The 15,951-nt window shown below is 40.5% G+C and overlaps 1 protein-coding gene across 5 annotated transcripts in view; it reads right to left on the bottom strand.

Moving 5' to 3' along the window:
• ZNF143 (zinc finger protein 143) overlaps window positions 1-14,886 on the bottom strand; it is a 55,611-nt gene extending 40,725 nt beyond the window's left edge. For 3 of the 5 annotated variants that reach the window (XM_047878654.1, XM_047878658.1, XM_047878657.1), the window contains exons 1-2: window positions 14,790-14,880; window positions 1,733-1,909 (exon numbers count right to left, since the gene is read on the bottom strand). The gene's annotated coding sequence lies outside the window, so the exon portion shown is untranslated. Of the gene's footprint in view, window positions 1-1,732; window positions 1,910-6,867; window positions 6,890-14,789 lie in introns of those variants that run through there. The other 2 variants (XM_047878656.1, XM_047878655.1) reach the window with 2 other exon arrangements.
• Window positions 14,887-15,951: the final 1,065 nt, after the last annotated feature.

Here is a 15,951-nt window from a genome sequence, read left to right as displayed (position 1 = left end):
AGCTTGCACTCTAAATCTCTCTCAAAATAAACCAAACCAAACCAAAACAAAACAACCCTATAAACTGTATCCTTTTATTAAAATAAAATTTTTTTTAATGTTTATTTATTTTTGAGAGAAAGACAGAGCATGAGTGGGGGAGGGACAGAGAGAGAGGGAGACACAGAATCTGAAGCAGGCTCCAGGCTCTGAGTTGTCAGCACACAGCCCGATACGGAGCTCGAACTCACAAACCACGAGATTGTGACCTGAGCCAAAGTCAGACGCTAAACTGACTGAGCCACCCAGGTGCCCCAACTGTATCTTCTTTGAATTAGAGCCGGGAACTGTGGTTTAGGCTCATAGAAAAGCATCACAGCTATGGTGAAAGTCAATCAAAGGCTGACTTTTTAGGGAGTCCTGAAAGATTCCTATCTATAACTGTTCATAGAGCAGGCTGAAACTTCAACACTTCCTTGCTACCTCTAAGAACTATCAGAGAAGCCTCAAAGTATACATTGGTATACTGCTGTTAAGACCCCTGATGAGGGGGCACCTGGGCGATGAGTCGGTTAAGCCTCCAACTCCTGATTTCGGCTCAGGTCACGATCCCAGAGTCATGGGATTGAGCCCCGTGTCAGGTTATGTGCTGACAGCGAGAAGCCTGCTTGGAATGCTTTCTCTCCCTTGTTCTCTGCCCCTCCCCTGCTTGTGCGTGCTTTCTGTCTCAAAAATAAATAAATAGATATTAAAAAAAAAAAAAAAGATCCCTGATGAGAATAGGACTGGGACAGATTAATTTTCAAAACAAGTTCTGTCACTATATAACAGAAACAAATTTAGATAGGGAAATGGAAAGAAAAACACCTATAAGATGTAGTAAGCATTGTGATTTTTATAGTATTCACCTAGGAAATAAATTTTTAAAAGGCAGATTACAAGGTACTTTGGGTCGTGATGTTAAGAAATGTCTAAAGTTGTCATTTTCACTCAATTATATATAATCTCCAAATAACTACCATATATAACATCAAAAGGTAACTGACAATATCTGTAATAAAAAAAAGTTATTTCTTGTCTGAAAGCTGGTCAACTGTTAAATTTCTTTTATTATTTTTTTTTAATGTTTATTTATTTTTGAGACAGAGACAGACAGAGCATGAGCAGGGAAGGGGCAGAGAGAGAGGGAGACACAGAATGTGAAGCAGGCTCCAGGCTCCGAGCTGTCAGCACAGAGCCCGATGCGGGGCTCGAACTCACGAATAGTGAGATCATGACCCGAGCCGAAGTCGGACACTTAACCGACTGAGCCACCCAGGCGCCTCAACTGTTAAATTTCTTTAGGAAGATTTCAACACCTACAGTTTCATTCCTAATGGAAAAAAAAGAAAAAAACTACATTAATAGAAAGATGAATAGACAAGTATTCCCTGGACATGAACTGCTGGCAAATACATGAAGTAGTGATGGGAAAAAACATTCAGGGGAGTTCAAATGGCACTACAATTACCAGAGATAATAAGTGATGGCAGGTCCCTCTTATTTTTAAAGTTCTCAGAAAGACTCTGGGATACAAAGCCCTTTGTTAGAAAAAGATCACATGGGGGAAAAAAAGATAGTGAAGAAAAGAAGTAAACAAGCCAGAGATCAAACACCCCATAGCTGCTCACATATCCATCATCATGTCTTGATCATTTCTGTCATTGACATTTTCAGGTTGTGTGGAAATGAACATGTAAGACAGACACGATACCTTTAGAAAGGGCCACCTTATGAAAGGTAGTCAATTTCATGTGGTTTAGTCATGAATCATGGGCCAAAATCAGACACAGAGGAGGCTGTCCTGAAGCACTACAGGAATCTCCATGAAGACAGTGTGTAATATATAAACTTCCTGCCTTTCTGGAAGATGATGATGATGCATGTCAGCCTAAGAAAAACAAACATACTATAGAAATGTAGCAAATGTTATATACAGAATATATAAAGAAATTTTAGGGGCAGCTGGGTGGCTCAAGCAGTTAAGGGTCTGACTTCAGCTCAGGTCATGATCCCATGGTTCGTGGGTTTGAGCCCCACATCAGGTTCTGTGCTGACACTGCAGAACCTGCTTGGGATTCTCTCTCTCTGCCCCTCCCCTGCTCTCTCTCTCTCAAAATAAAGTTAAAATAAAATAAAATCTTAAAAAATAAAATGTGAAGCCCTTATATATTTCAAGGTTAGCTTAATTTGTTAGAGACCATTATTACCACAAATTATTATGAAGACATAAATCTAATGGTCCAGGTATAAAAGCAAGAACTCTAACTGCAAGTAATCTTATCACAATAAAAAATGATACAAAAAGAAATCTAGATTAACAAATCTTAGATGTTTCTTTGCATGGAGCCACACAAACCAGGCCTTCAGAAATTGTCAAACTCAGGCCCTAACTTCAGGTCAATTTCACCTAACCATAACAGAGAAGCTAGGTCTTTCTATTACCTGCTCTCAATTCCAAAATTTCCTACTATAAAAAGTGCTCCGTGCGCCACTTGGGTGGCCCAGTTGGTTAAACATCTGACTCTTGATTTCACCTCAGATGGTGATCTCATGGTTCATGGGACAGAGCCTCACATGGGGCTCTGAGCTGACAGCTAGGAGCCTGCTTGGGATTCCCTCTCTCTCTCTCTGTCCCTCCTCTACTCACACTGTCTGTCTTCTCTCAAAATAAATAAACTTTAAAAAAAGGAAGTGCTATTTCATTTAACCCTGGTCATTTGTGCTACATTTTAGGACATCTCCTAACCTGGAATGAGTAAGTTCCTTAGTATACAGCAACATGAAAATAGTGGGCTATCCTGTACATTTGATGTTTATAGAATTAGTTATACTGCTTTGGTTAGCATTTGTAGAAAACTGTCTTTCAAGTCTCTTCAGTTTTATTTAAATATACACAGGGACTAAGTATGTTCCACTGATGAAATGTAATTCAGTTAAATACAGGGCAGTTAGAATGTGCTGGCAAATGAGGTGGGAGTTTTCATAGGCTCCATAGGTGGGTAAAATATAGTGATAGAATTTATACTACCAATTTTTTTTTTAATTTTTTTTCAATATATGAAGTTTATTGTCAAATTGGTTTCCATACAACACCCAGTGCTCATCCCAAAAGGTGCCCTCCTCAATACCCATCACCCACCCTCCCCTCCCTCCCACCCCATATACTACCAATTTTAACTGGGAAGAATATTCTAGTGGATGGGTGAAATGCTGAAACTTGAAGGCTTTGCCAAAGTCCAGGACCATTCAGAAACTGAGTATTTGATACTGACTGGCAGGTAGCTCAGATAAGGTCTACCAGGCCTAAAGCTAAAAATACTTATGAGAAAAAGAGGTGAGAGCAGAGATAAGAATTTAGAAATGAACAGCTAGGTCTAATCATCAGGAATGCCAATTTTGGTGATGGTTTGATCTTAACTGAACCATTGATATAAAAAAGAGCTTTAAAAAATATTTCTCTTAAACCTCAATAGATTAGCACCGACAACATGGGTTGGTAAGGGCACACCTGCAGGCAGCAGGTTGCTAAGCATGTCCCGGTTTGCTTTTACTGAGACTAGGGAGTTTGAGGAATAGAAGCAGCAGGAGAAAGATTCTGGCATATTCAGAAGCCACTTCTGGCACTGCTCCATTAAAAAAAGGCATAAGAAAGTCATTTGAAAACTACTATGCTAAATTGCACTTTACTTCTCTACGATAAACATTGTATATGTTAATATTTTATTATTCAAATTGCTATTTTTACATGGGTAAGGGAAGCAAAGCATAATTGTTAGACAATTATGAAAATTACAGAGGGCATTCCTGACACACAACTCCTAAACAAAATTGATCCTCTGTCCAAAAAGGCGTTGAATAGGACACTAAATGTGGATAGTTTAAACATATACCTCTAGACAGAAATAACTAGAAATAACTATTTCTGTAGGTATCACATTTACAAAGCACTTTTCAGATCTAATAACTTATTGATAGTTAAATGGAACAGTCCTGGGGCGCCTGGCTGGTTCAGTCGGGGGAGCATACGACTCTTGATCTCAGGGTTGTAGGTTTGAGCTCCACACTGGGTGTAGAGATTAATAAAATCTTAAAAAAAATAAAAATAAAAATAAATGAAACAGGCCTTCAGCGCCATAAGAGTTCTTGAGCTCTTCCAACCTTCTCTGAACTTCCAAAGTTGTCCAGCAAACTGTTTGTTTCTTCATGGTAACTATTTAAAATACGTTTTAAGGTTTAAAATTTTTTTTAAGTTTTTATATATTTTTGAGAGAGAGAGGGAGGGCAGAGGTGCAGAGAGTGAGGGAGACACAGAATCCGAAGCAGGCTCCAGGCTCTGAGCTGTCAGCCCCGACATGGGGCTCACACTCACAAACCACAAGATCATGACCTGAGCTGAAGTCGAATACTTAGCAGACTAGGCCACCCATGTTCCCCAAAGATTTTTTATTTTTAAGTCATCTCTATACTCAACGTGGGGCTCAAACTCACAACCCTGAGATCAAGAGTCACATGTTCTACTGACTGAGCCAACCAGGTCCCTCTAAAATATTTTCCATTTGCCTCAAACCTCTCTATCCCTCACTCCCTTTCCTGTTATCCCCCATTCCTTATCCCTGACACCTCATTTTCAACAAATTAATCAGTCCCCAACTTCACAGAAAATATAGACATCATCATAGAGGAATTCTCTGCCAACAAATCTATCACTTGACTGCATTTCCACATGCTTCCTCCTTCTCTCCTGCCAGATTACCTTCCTACAAGGTAAAACTAATCCCTCCAACCTACATTTCATTTGTCTTTCCTCCTTAGGGATCACAGGGACCTCTTCTGAAAACAATCCCTCTCTCTTCTAATTCCTTCCCATCAAGAACTTAAAAAGCACAAAAATAAAATCAAATAAACAATCTCACATCTGACTTAGCTACCAGTCTCTTTCCTTTTTATCTAGACTAGATTACTTTAGCTAGATTTCCTTAACAGTTGTTACTAAGAATACCTCCTGATTTCTCATTATCATCTATCTGGTTTCTGTCCCTAACTCTAAGGAAATTGCCCTGGCTGTCACGAATCTCCAATTTAACATAAAGTTCACTGGCCATTCCTAGGCTTTCACCCAATGAAAATGTATGTGTATCTTGTAGAAAAACTTGTACAAGAATTGTCTGTGGCAGTTTTATTCATAACAGTTCCAAACTGAAAAGAACCTAAGTGTCCATCAACTAAAGAATGGATAAAGAAGTTGTGATAAATTTATACAGTGGAATATTACTTAGCAATAAAGAGGAACAAATTACTATACATACAATAACAGTGATAAATCTCAAAAGTATTGTGTTGAGGGAAAAAAGCCAGATACAATACATATTGTATTATTCTATTAATATAATATCCAAGAACAGACAAAATTAATCTACAGTGATAGAAACCAAACTGTGGTTGGAAGGTTGGGGGATTTTCTTTTAAGTGATGACCATCTGGGCGAATACAACTGCCAAACTCATCAAATGCATATTGAAGATTATACCTCAGATTTTTAAGAAGTTTAAAAAAGGACCTAATATGACAACAGTTAAACATTTAAAAAATGTAATGGCTATTTTTCAGTTGTATCATACTTGATTCAATACCACTGACCTTTATCTCCTTGGAACATTCTCTTGCTTTGGCTTCTGTGGCATCCACATGCTTCTGGTTTTCTCCAACTTCCTAGCTAACCCTTTCCAGATTCTCCTATGGGGTCCTAAATATGTAGGATCCTCAAGTTTCTGTCCTAGTTTGTTTTTTCATTTTATGCACTTTTCCTCTTGAACAATCGCATCCATTCGCATGGCTTCAAAGATCTCTGAAACTTGCAAGCTCTCTAAAATCTATCTAGTCCTTTCTCTTAAAGAGCTGTTGATCTATCTATATGTCTCATTGCTTACTGGCCTCAATGACCTCCGTGGTCCATAGTCACCTCCATCCCAACAGGTTTTCCCATGAAATTTTCCTGTTGCATTTCTACCTCTAACAAATGCAATCACCAATCCAGTAGCTGAAATCGCCCTTATTCTCCAGCCAATCACTAAGAACTATCACTCTATTTCCTAAATACCTGTCAAATTCATTCACTTCTATTAGACTGTCTTAATTGAGGCTACCATTACCCACTTGGATTATTACATCAGCCTCCTAAAGTCCACTCCTACCTTCCTTCAGTGTAATCTCCATAGCAGTCCAAGTGCTTTTAAATCCAATCATAGCAGTTCTCTGTCTCAAAACCTTTAGTACTCTCCCATTTCCCCAGAGTGCAAACATCACAATCTAGACTCTAGTAACTTCTCCAGCAGGTTGGACAGCCATTCCAATTGGCCCAAGACTGAGGAGTTTCCCCGAATATGGGACTTTCCACTTTAAGTGGGGGACTTGGTTTTAAAACTGGAATAGTCTTGAGCAAATCAAGACAAGTTGGTCATTCTATCCTCTGGTCTTGTTCTAGCCATAACCTCCTCACATTCCACATCCCACCAATATATTTTAAAAAATTTTTTAATGTTTACTTATTTTTGAAAGACAGAGCACGAGAGAGAGACAGAATCCAAAGCAGGCTCCAGGCTCTGAGGTTTCAGCATAGAGCCCAATGCAGGGCTCGAACCCACAAACCTTGAGATCATTATCTGAGCTGAAGTTGGCCACTTAACCAGACTGAGGCATCCAGGCACCCTTATGTCCCACCAATATTGACGAAAATTCTAGTACTTAATGATACTAATATTATTTAATAGATTAATAAGAATATTAATAATACTAATATATTAAATATCAAATGATAAAGATAATAACTAACCCTTCCATAAAACTTACCATATGCCAGACATTACTAATTCATTTAATTCTTCTAGCAATCTTGGGGCGCCTGGGTGGCTCAGTCGGTTAAGCGGCCGACTTCGGCTCAGGTCATGATCTCGTGGTCCGTGAGTTCGAGCCCTGCGTCGGGCTCTGTGCTGACAGCTCAGAGCCTGGAGCCTGTTTCAGATTCTGTGTCTCCCTCTCTCTGACCCTCCCCCGTTCATGCTCTGTCTCTCTCTGTCTCAAAAATAAATAAACGTTAAAAAAAATTTTTTTTTAAATAATTCTTCTAGCAATCCTATGAATAAAGAACCATTTTATCCCAGTTTTGCAGATGAAGAAAATGAAACTCAAGAAAAGTTAAATGGTATCCTTAGAGGTGCCTGGGTGGCTCAGTTGGTTAAGCATCTGACCCCTGAGCCAAAGCTCAGGTCATGATCTCATAGTTCATGAATCCAAGCCCTGCATCCGGCTCCAATTCTCTCTTCTCTCCTCTGCTCTCTGCCCCTCCCCTGCTCACTCTCTCTCAAATAAACTTAAAAAAATAAAAATAAACAGTATCCTTAACTTCACAACATAAGTAGCAAAGTCAATCTTCTAACCATTTGATTTGGCCCAGCAACTCTTACATGAGCTACTGGATTATTTGACACTCTCAGAAAAGCCCAAGGCTTTATACATACTTTTTAAATATATAAACATACATATATTCACCAAGTCTTGATAGAAGGCCAAGCAAGGCCTTTTTCTCTGAAAATTGCGTGTATGGATTTCTCTATTCAGCATCAACTTTTTTACAAAAATCACTAGCATGATGAATTCCAATTTGGGTTATTTTATTTTTTTAATTAAATAAATTTTTTTTAATGTTTATTTCTTATTTTGAGAGAAAGAGCAAGTGCAAGTGGAGTAGGGGCGGAGAGGGAGAGAGAATCTCAAGCAGGCTCCATGCTGTCAGCACAGAGCCCGATGTGGGGCTCCATCCCATGAACTGTGAAATCACCAGTTGGAGGCTGAGCCACCCTGGTGCCCCTCCCCCATGATCTTTTATAGTTGTATTACTTATAGAACTAAACTCCAGTTCCTTAGTCTGACATTCAGGCTACTCTCCAGTCTGGGTTCTATCCATTTTTCAAATTTCATCTCCTATTATTCTCCTATAGGTCTTTACCTTTACCATGATCAACCACTAAAAATATATATACATTTGTTGGATAAATACCCAGGACTGATATTTTGAGTAGTATATGTATACATGTACATGTGTGTGTGTGTATGCACATGTATATGTGCATACATGTGTGTGTGCACACAACCCTTTAGAGATACAGAGAAGTAAAAAAGAAGTTGTCTTTAAGAAACTCATTCCATGGTGCGAGACAAGTGAAAACAGGTAATTAAACACAATGTTAAGGGAGGGACCACAATAATTAGAACTTGGTACCACTTACCAATATTTTATTTTTTATTTTTTAAGTTTATTTAAGTAATCTCTATACCCAATGTGGTACTCAACTCATGACCTCGAGATCGAGAGTCACGAGCTCCTGACTGAGCCAGCCAAGCATCCCTACTTATCAATATTTTAAATGCAATTTTCAACAAAGTAATTCTTCTTGGGACTTATTAAACAGACACTCTCTTAAGTGTGCAAAGTTCATTGTAGTATTATTTATAATAGCAAAAATTAGTCAACAATCTAAAAGTGCACCCAAAGGACAAATTAAATAAGCTATAGGACATTCATAAATGAAACATGCAGACATGAAAAAGAATGGAATATGAAATGGTAAGAAATATGTCCAAAATATATTGTAAGTGGGGGCGGGGGGGAAGCAAATTGCAGAAGAAGTATTTATGTATGGTATGATTGCGTTCATGTTTTTAAAAATGTATATAGGGGCGCCTGGCTGGCTCAGTCAGTTGAGCGTCCGGCTTTAGCTCAGGTCATGATCTCACAGATTGTGAGTTCAAGCCCTGTGTCAGGCTCTGTGCTGACAGCTCGGAGCCTGGAGCCTGCTTCGGATTCTGTGTCCCCCTCTCTCTCTGCCCCTCCTCTGCTCATTCTCTCTCTCTCTCTCTCTCAAAAATGAATAAATGTTAAAAAAAATTTTTTAAATGTATATAAACATCTGCATATGCTTGTATATACATTTAAAAATTCAAGTGGTTACCTCCCAGAAATGGGATTAGGAGATGTGGTGGAGTGGGTAAGGGACTTTTAATTTTTACTGTACACATTCTATAAGTTAAAAAAAAATTTACCATGTATGACTCTCATGGCTTTAAAAAATAAAACTACTTTTAAAAAAGTTATTATAAACAGAGGCATTAACAGAGTAAGGAGCACCTAACTTTTCCTCAGGATGCAAAGATGATGACATGGAAATTTGGGCATAAAAAGATAAGTAAACATTTCCTAGGAACAGGAAGAGTAGAAAGAGCAGTCTAGGCACAGGGAAGAGCTTTTAATTGTCACCGGCTCTTCCATGGTGCCTCTGTCCCCAACTAGCCAGATCTCAGTCATCATTTGAATCTTATAGTATTTGCTGTTATTTGGCTTGGAGCCCAGGTCACTATGGATACTAGTCACATTTTTATTATCATAGATTCCAACTGTATATGGCTTAATAATTTGCTGGTATTCTAGCATCTGACTCCTTGTTCAGCTCCTAGGCAATTAACCTGCTGCTGAATTCCCATTTTCTCTTTTGAAAAAATGGGAGAATACCCGTCTGATAGGGCTGTTGTCAGAAGTAAAATAATGTTAAAAAAAAAAAAAAGTGAAACAATGTATATAAAGCCCTTAGCACTTCAGATGTACTCAAAATATGCCAGTTTTTGTGTGTTGTTGTTGTTGTTTTTTTAAAGTTTTATTTTTGAGAGAGACAGCACAAGCAGGGGTGGGGCAGAGGAGACACAGAATCCAAAGCAGGCTCCAGGCTCTGACTGTCGACACAGAGCCTGATGCAGGACTTCAACTCACAAGCCACAAGGTCATGACCTGAGCTGAAGCTGGATGCTTAACCAACTGAGCCACCCAGGCACCCCAAAACATGCCAGTTTTCTTTCTACAGGTGAGGAAAGTGAGGTCTATGAACCTCGTTTGTGACTGTAAGGCTTGTTTTGTTATCTACTGCTCCTCTCTCCTCTTAGTCTTTTTTTTTTTTTTTTGAGAGAGACAGAGACAGTGCGCAAGGGAGGGGCAGAAAGAGAGTGAGAAAGAGAATCCGAAGCAGGCTCTGCACTGTCAGCTCAGAGGGGCTCAAACTCACAAACCCTGAGATCATGACCAGAGCCGAAACCAAGAATTGGATGCTTAAACCGACTGAGCCGCAGAGTCACCCCTCCTTTAAAGTTTAAAAACTTTAAAGTTTTTAAAGTCCAAAACTTTAATCTCCACATCCAGTCTGCCCAATTAGACTACAAGTCTTCTAAGGTAGGTACTGTGTCCTATGGGTCTTTAAAATTTTGACACCTAAGATTATATGTTCAGGGCACCTGGGTGGCTTAGTCTGTTAAGAATTGAACTCAATCTTAGCTCAGGTCTTGATCTCAGGGTGGTGAGTTCAGGATCCGCACTGGGTTCTGGGCTGAGCATGAAGCCTACTTAAAAAAAAAAGTTATATATTCAATAAATATCTAATGGGTTTAACATAATTCATGTTGCACAGTGCTTTACAAATGTCCTCCATTGTATACATCCAGCCATGCTGACCTTCCTGCTTTAGCACATACTATGTCACCTATCTAAAATATCCATTCTACCACCATCCCCTTATTCTTTACCACAGAACTCTAGCTCCTTCAATAGTACTTAACAGAATTTCTAAGTGAACTCTAAGTTCCATCATGGCTGGGCCTCCATCTATGTTGTTCACCTCTGAACTCTCAGTGCCTATAAGAATGCCTGGCGCATAGTATACACTTACTAAATATTTGTTGACCAAATGAATACAATTTGTATAAGGACATGGCTAGTTAACTGAGACAGGACTAAAGACTACATCGTCTTTTATTCCAATACTCTTTTCATGGTGCCACACTTTTTATCATATGCTACTGTATTGGGTGTGTATATAGCATATGTAAACTGCAATTAATTTTAATAATTCCAACTTCTTGTGACCATTACATCCACACTATATAGAAGATCTCTATTTTTCAAAACATGGCCAAAGACATCCATCGTTAAAGTTGTGCAAATATCGGGACACCTGGGTGGCTCAGTCGGTTGAGTGTCTGACTTTGGCTCAGGTCATGATCTCACAGTTCATGAGTTCGAGTCCTCCATCAGGCTCTGTGCTGACAGCTCAGACCCTAGAGTCTGCTTTGGATTCTGTGTCTCCCTCTCTCTCTGCCTCTCACCCATTCATACTCTCTCTCTTAAAAATAAACATTAAACAATTTTTAAAAAATAAAGATGTGCATAAATAACACAATAATATCCCTGCTATGCCAGATTATGTACAGCACTCAAAATATTTTATCATTCTAGAGCTACAGACACCTTATTTTTTCCCCCAGACATCTTATATTTTAAAATTTAAAGAAGTTAAAGAGGTAGGTACTTGGTATGTTACTGAATAACTCAGCTGAGAGACTAGGCTTGAGCCAATCATTGATTCAAGTCCTAGCTTTGTTGTGTAATAATTGGACAAGTTACTCCAAACTTCAGTTAACTCACCTGCAAAACAGGGAGAACTCTAGTATTTGCCTTAGGTTCATAATGAATAGTTTTATGGATATCTGTAAGCCACTCAACAAACCATTTAACTCAGTGCCTAGCCAAAATTATGTGCTAAGTAAAGTGGAATTTTAGGTACACATACACACAAAAGTAGTTTGGAGTTAAATGCCTGTGTCTACACATTAATGGACAAGTTATTCCCACAGGCTGCAGAGTTCTCACTGCAGCATAGTTTTAAATTAGGATTAGATTTATGGAAAACTGTGGATAAAAGTGTATTATTGTTTTCTGGGTTTTTTTTTTTTTTTTTTATGAGGGAGAGGGAGCTTTCTCAGTCTAAATCCATCTTAAAAGCAAAATCATTTTGATAGTACAATAAAGTTTAAAACACTATCCTAGGGGCACCTGGGTGGCTCAGTCGGTTCAGCGTCTGACTCTTGATTTCAGCTCAGGTCATGATCTCACATTTCTGAGATCCAATTCCGTGTTGGGCTCTGTGCTTGCAGTGCAGAGCCTGCTTGGGATTCTCTCTCTCACTGTCTCTCTGCCCCTACCCTGCTTGCACTAAGTAAATAAATTTTTAAAAATAATAAAATAAAATAAATGCAAATTAAGCATAGGAAGGAGCAAGGACAGAACACAACCCAAGTCTTTAAGAAATCATTATGTCCTGAAACCAAGCCAGGAGCAAAAAGACTCAGAACTAAGTAAAACCTCAGATTTAAAAAAAAAAAAAAAACAAAAAACCCCAAAAACTTGGGGCACCTGGATGGCTCAGTCAGTCAAGCATCGGACTCTTGATTTCAGCTCAGGTCATGATCTCAAGGTATGTGAGTTTGAGCACCACATCAGGCTCTATGCTGACAGTGCAGAGCCTGCTAGGAATTCTCTCTCTCAACCTCTCTCTCTGCCCTTCCCCCACTCTTGTTTGCTCTCTCAAAATAAATAAAAACTTTAAAAAACAAAAATAAACATAAAAAAACCTATATAAAAATTTCAAAATTAAGTAATGAAGAAGACCTCAGGCCTCAGAAAGTTCTCCTTACATGATCAAAAACTGCATACATTTTATAAATATAAGCTAAAGTAATACTGGAGGCATAATTCTGCAATCCAGCTAGGTCATCTTTCCATGAAGAATGTGATGAAAGTTCACTTCACAATATCCCAACTTATAGCAAAGGGCTATGGACAGTTTGCAAACCATCTATTTGATAAAGACTTTTATGTAAAGAAGTCTTACAACTCAATAATAAACAATCCAATTTAAAAATGGACAAAAGATCCAAATAGACATTTTTCCAAAGAAAATACACAATGGCCGATCAACACATGAAAAAAATGCTTAACACCATTAGCCACTGGGAAATACAAGTCAATAAGAGATACCACTTCATACCCAGAAGGCTACCATCAGAAAGACAGAATAGCAAGGGTTGGCAAGATATGGAATAATGGGAACACTCAAACACTGCTGAGAGGAATATAAAATGGTGTAGACAATTTGGAAGAGTTTGACAGTTCCTCAAAAGGTTGAGCAGAGTTACCATACAACCAAGAAATTCTACTCCTTGGTACTTATACCAGAGAATAGAAAACACATGTTCACGCAAACACTTGTACACAAATGTTCACAGCAGCATTATGCATCACAAAAAGTGAAAACCCAAATGTCCACCAACAGATGAATGGATGAATAAAAGTTATGTCCATGCAATGAAAAAAACCTTGGCAATAAAGAGAAATGAAGTACTGACACAAGTTAAAACATTAATGAACTTTGCAAACATTATGCTGTGAAAAAGTCACAACAGCCCACATACTACGTGATTCCATTTATATAAAATGTTCAGAATAAGCAAATCTGTAGATTAGTGGTTGGGGAAGGTTTATGGGTAAATGAGGAGTAACTTAACCGGTACAGTTTCATTTTGAAGTGATGAACGTGTTTTAAAATGGATTGTGGTGATGGTAGCACAACTGTGAATTTATTAAACCTACCTAATTACATACTTCAAATGGGTGAAGTGTAAGATATGTAAGTTATATCAATAAAGATATTATTTTTAAAAAATAAAAGGGGGCTATAGAAAAAACAGCCGATCAAGTATTTGTAAATGGCCAAATAATTAATTTCCTAAGTAGTCAAAATACGCCTGGAGAAATTAGTTATGCATCGTATTTAGTGATCTGATCATCTATTCTTACTAGACACTTTAACAATGAACTTAAACTAGGCACTCAGAGCAAGTATTAAATACTGCAGATTTCTGTTAACTGCAGATTTTTCTTAATTCAGCAAAACACGTATCACCCAAAGGACAACTTTGAACCTACAATTTTTCACCACATCCCCACTTCATTATTATACCATCTGATTAGACACTTCTAAAAGCAACGGCTGAAGTTGATTTTAAACAAATATAATGGGTTTAGCAATGGTATTCTTTCCTATTTTTTGCTTAACTTCGTTAATGCGGTTAAAACGCTTAAAATGTTCAAAATAGCAAAAGCGGAGGGAATAAAAATTGGTTCCCGTTCCACGGTAACATAGTACAAAGCAACTGAAAGATTCGTTAACTCTGGCCAAAACCGAGAAAAAAGGGCAAGGAAAACTGACAATTTCCAATATTCCATGTTAGGCCTCAGTAATCTAAAAGTGGAAGAAAAAAAAAAGTGAGAAAACAAGAAATCTGTGCACGATCTGGGCGGGACGAAATTCTGGGTGCGATCCGCAGGCAGGATCCCGAGAGGGCCCTTGGCCAGTCCTGCCGCCGGCGCCAGGCTGGGCTGGGGCCTGGAGCTGACCGTGCCTCGGCGCCCCAGCCGGAGGAGCTTCGCCTAGGCGGCGTCTGGGGACTCGCCCCGCGCGGAGGTCAAGCCGAGAAGCGCCTCCAGGCTCCCGAGGGCTCCACCCTCCCCTCCTTCACTCCCTCCCCCTCGGCGGTCCCCTGAGGGGAACAGGCGGGGCGCACCGCGCAGAGACTAGGTTGGGGGGTGGGGGGGAGGTTGCGTTCTCAGCGAGAAAAGCTCCGCCGCCCTAGAGTGGCGGCCGCGGGTTATTAATAAACTCCGCTTCTACCCAGGCGCCGCTACCGAGGCCGGCCGTAGGATCGGCAGGGCCTGCGGCGAAGGCTGAGCAGCCGGAGTCAGAGCCCGGGCCCGAGCGGGCCCGCGCCGCCGCGCTGAGGGCGGCGGCCGGGCGGAGAATAATGCACACTGGGTAAAAACACATTTATATACGAACCTCCGAGAAAATTTTCCAACAATTCCTTCGTCCGACCACCATGCACCAGGACAGGAAACAGCCGCCCGGCCCCCAGGCCCCGTAACCCGCATAGTCAGTCTGAGGCCCGCCCCCAGCCTCCATTGGGCGGGCATTACGTCACTCACAAGACGCTTCCTGCTTGCCATTGGCTCAAATTAAGGCAACGCGAAAGGAGACCGCCTTATTCACGCCTCCTTTTCTTGACGTCAGTTTCGTCTGGCCTTGCAGCTAGCCCCTGAGTGGCTTGTGCAAAGTGCGGAATCAAAGTTCCTGTGTCTGACTGGTTGGCAGAACCGCTCATCCTAGACCGACACCGCCTCGTTGACAAGTGATTTATGCCGATTCTGGGGCCTCAGCGGGAGGCGCCATTTTGTAGCGAGGGAGGGAGGATGGTCCTTGTGACTAGCCGGGAGGGAGAAGGGGTGACAGGCGCCATTTTCCCCACAGGGGCTAGGAGGTGGCCTTGGCTCTCCCGGTGGGCTTGCTGGAGTGCGTTCTGGAGACTGGTTGGGCCTTGCCTAGCGACTGCCGAGTGTCGCCCCGTTGGGAGGGAGGTTGTGGGGAGGGCTAGTACAGAATAAGACGCCTGACCGCTCCCTGGGGGCTCTCGGTGCCAGTTGAGGCCTTTGGTTTCGGGCGACGGCTTTGTTTTCCAAGAGCTGCTGTGTGCCGGTCCCTGGCTGCTAGGCCTGCCTGCGCTTCTCAAGTCGCCGGGGCATCATCATTCGGTGGGAGAGTGGGCCTCCTGCCCTTGCCGAAACTGCGAGGGAGCTCGGCAACGAACGGGGCGGTAGTCCTAGACTCTGCTGGGAGACCCTTCGGCTGCTTTTGCGCTTTCATGTTGTTTAGGTTAAAAATCTTAAGTCTGTATTGGTATCGCTACACTCGTTTTTTACTTTCCCTTTTGTATGTGTTGCTAATTAAAGGAAAGTTGAAAGGGTGGGAAAAACATTGACTTGGGCTCCCCCAAACCGTTAAGAATGGATACAAATTTGTTGTGAAGTTTAGGTCATAGTTTCTTGTAGCTCTCAACCCAGACTTTTTCTAAACTATTGGAAATACTAGTGTTTTCAGGAGTATTCAGTAAGTGTTTATTTGCTTTGACAAAGCTGCGTAAAGATGAGATGGTGTGAAGACTCAA

Source organism: Prionailurus viverrinus, chromosome D1 (genome assembly GCF_022837055.1).
Source record: "Prionailurus viverrinus isolate Anna chromosome D1, UM_Priviv_1.0, whole genome shotgun sequence".
Classification (NCBI taxonomy): domain Eukaryota; kingdom Metazoa; phylum Chordata; class Mammalia; order Carnivora; family Felidae; genus Prionailurus; species Prionailurus viverrinus.
Note: the sequence above shows the minus strand (reverse complement) of the source record. Positions and strands in the feature narration are given on the sequence as shown.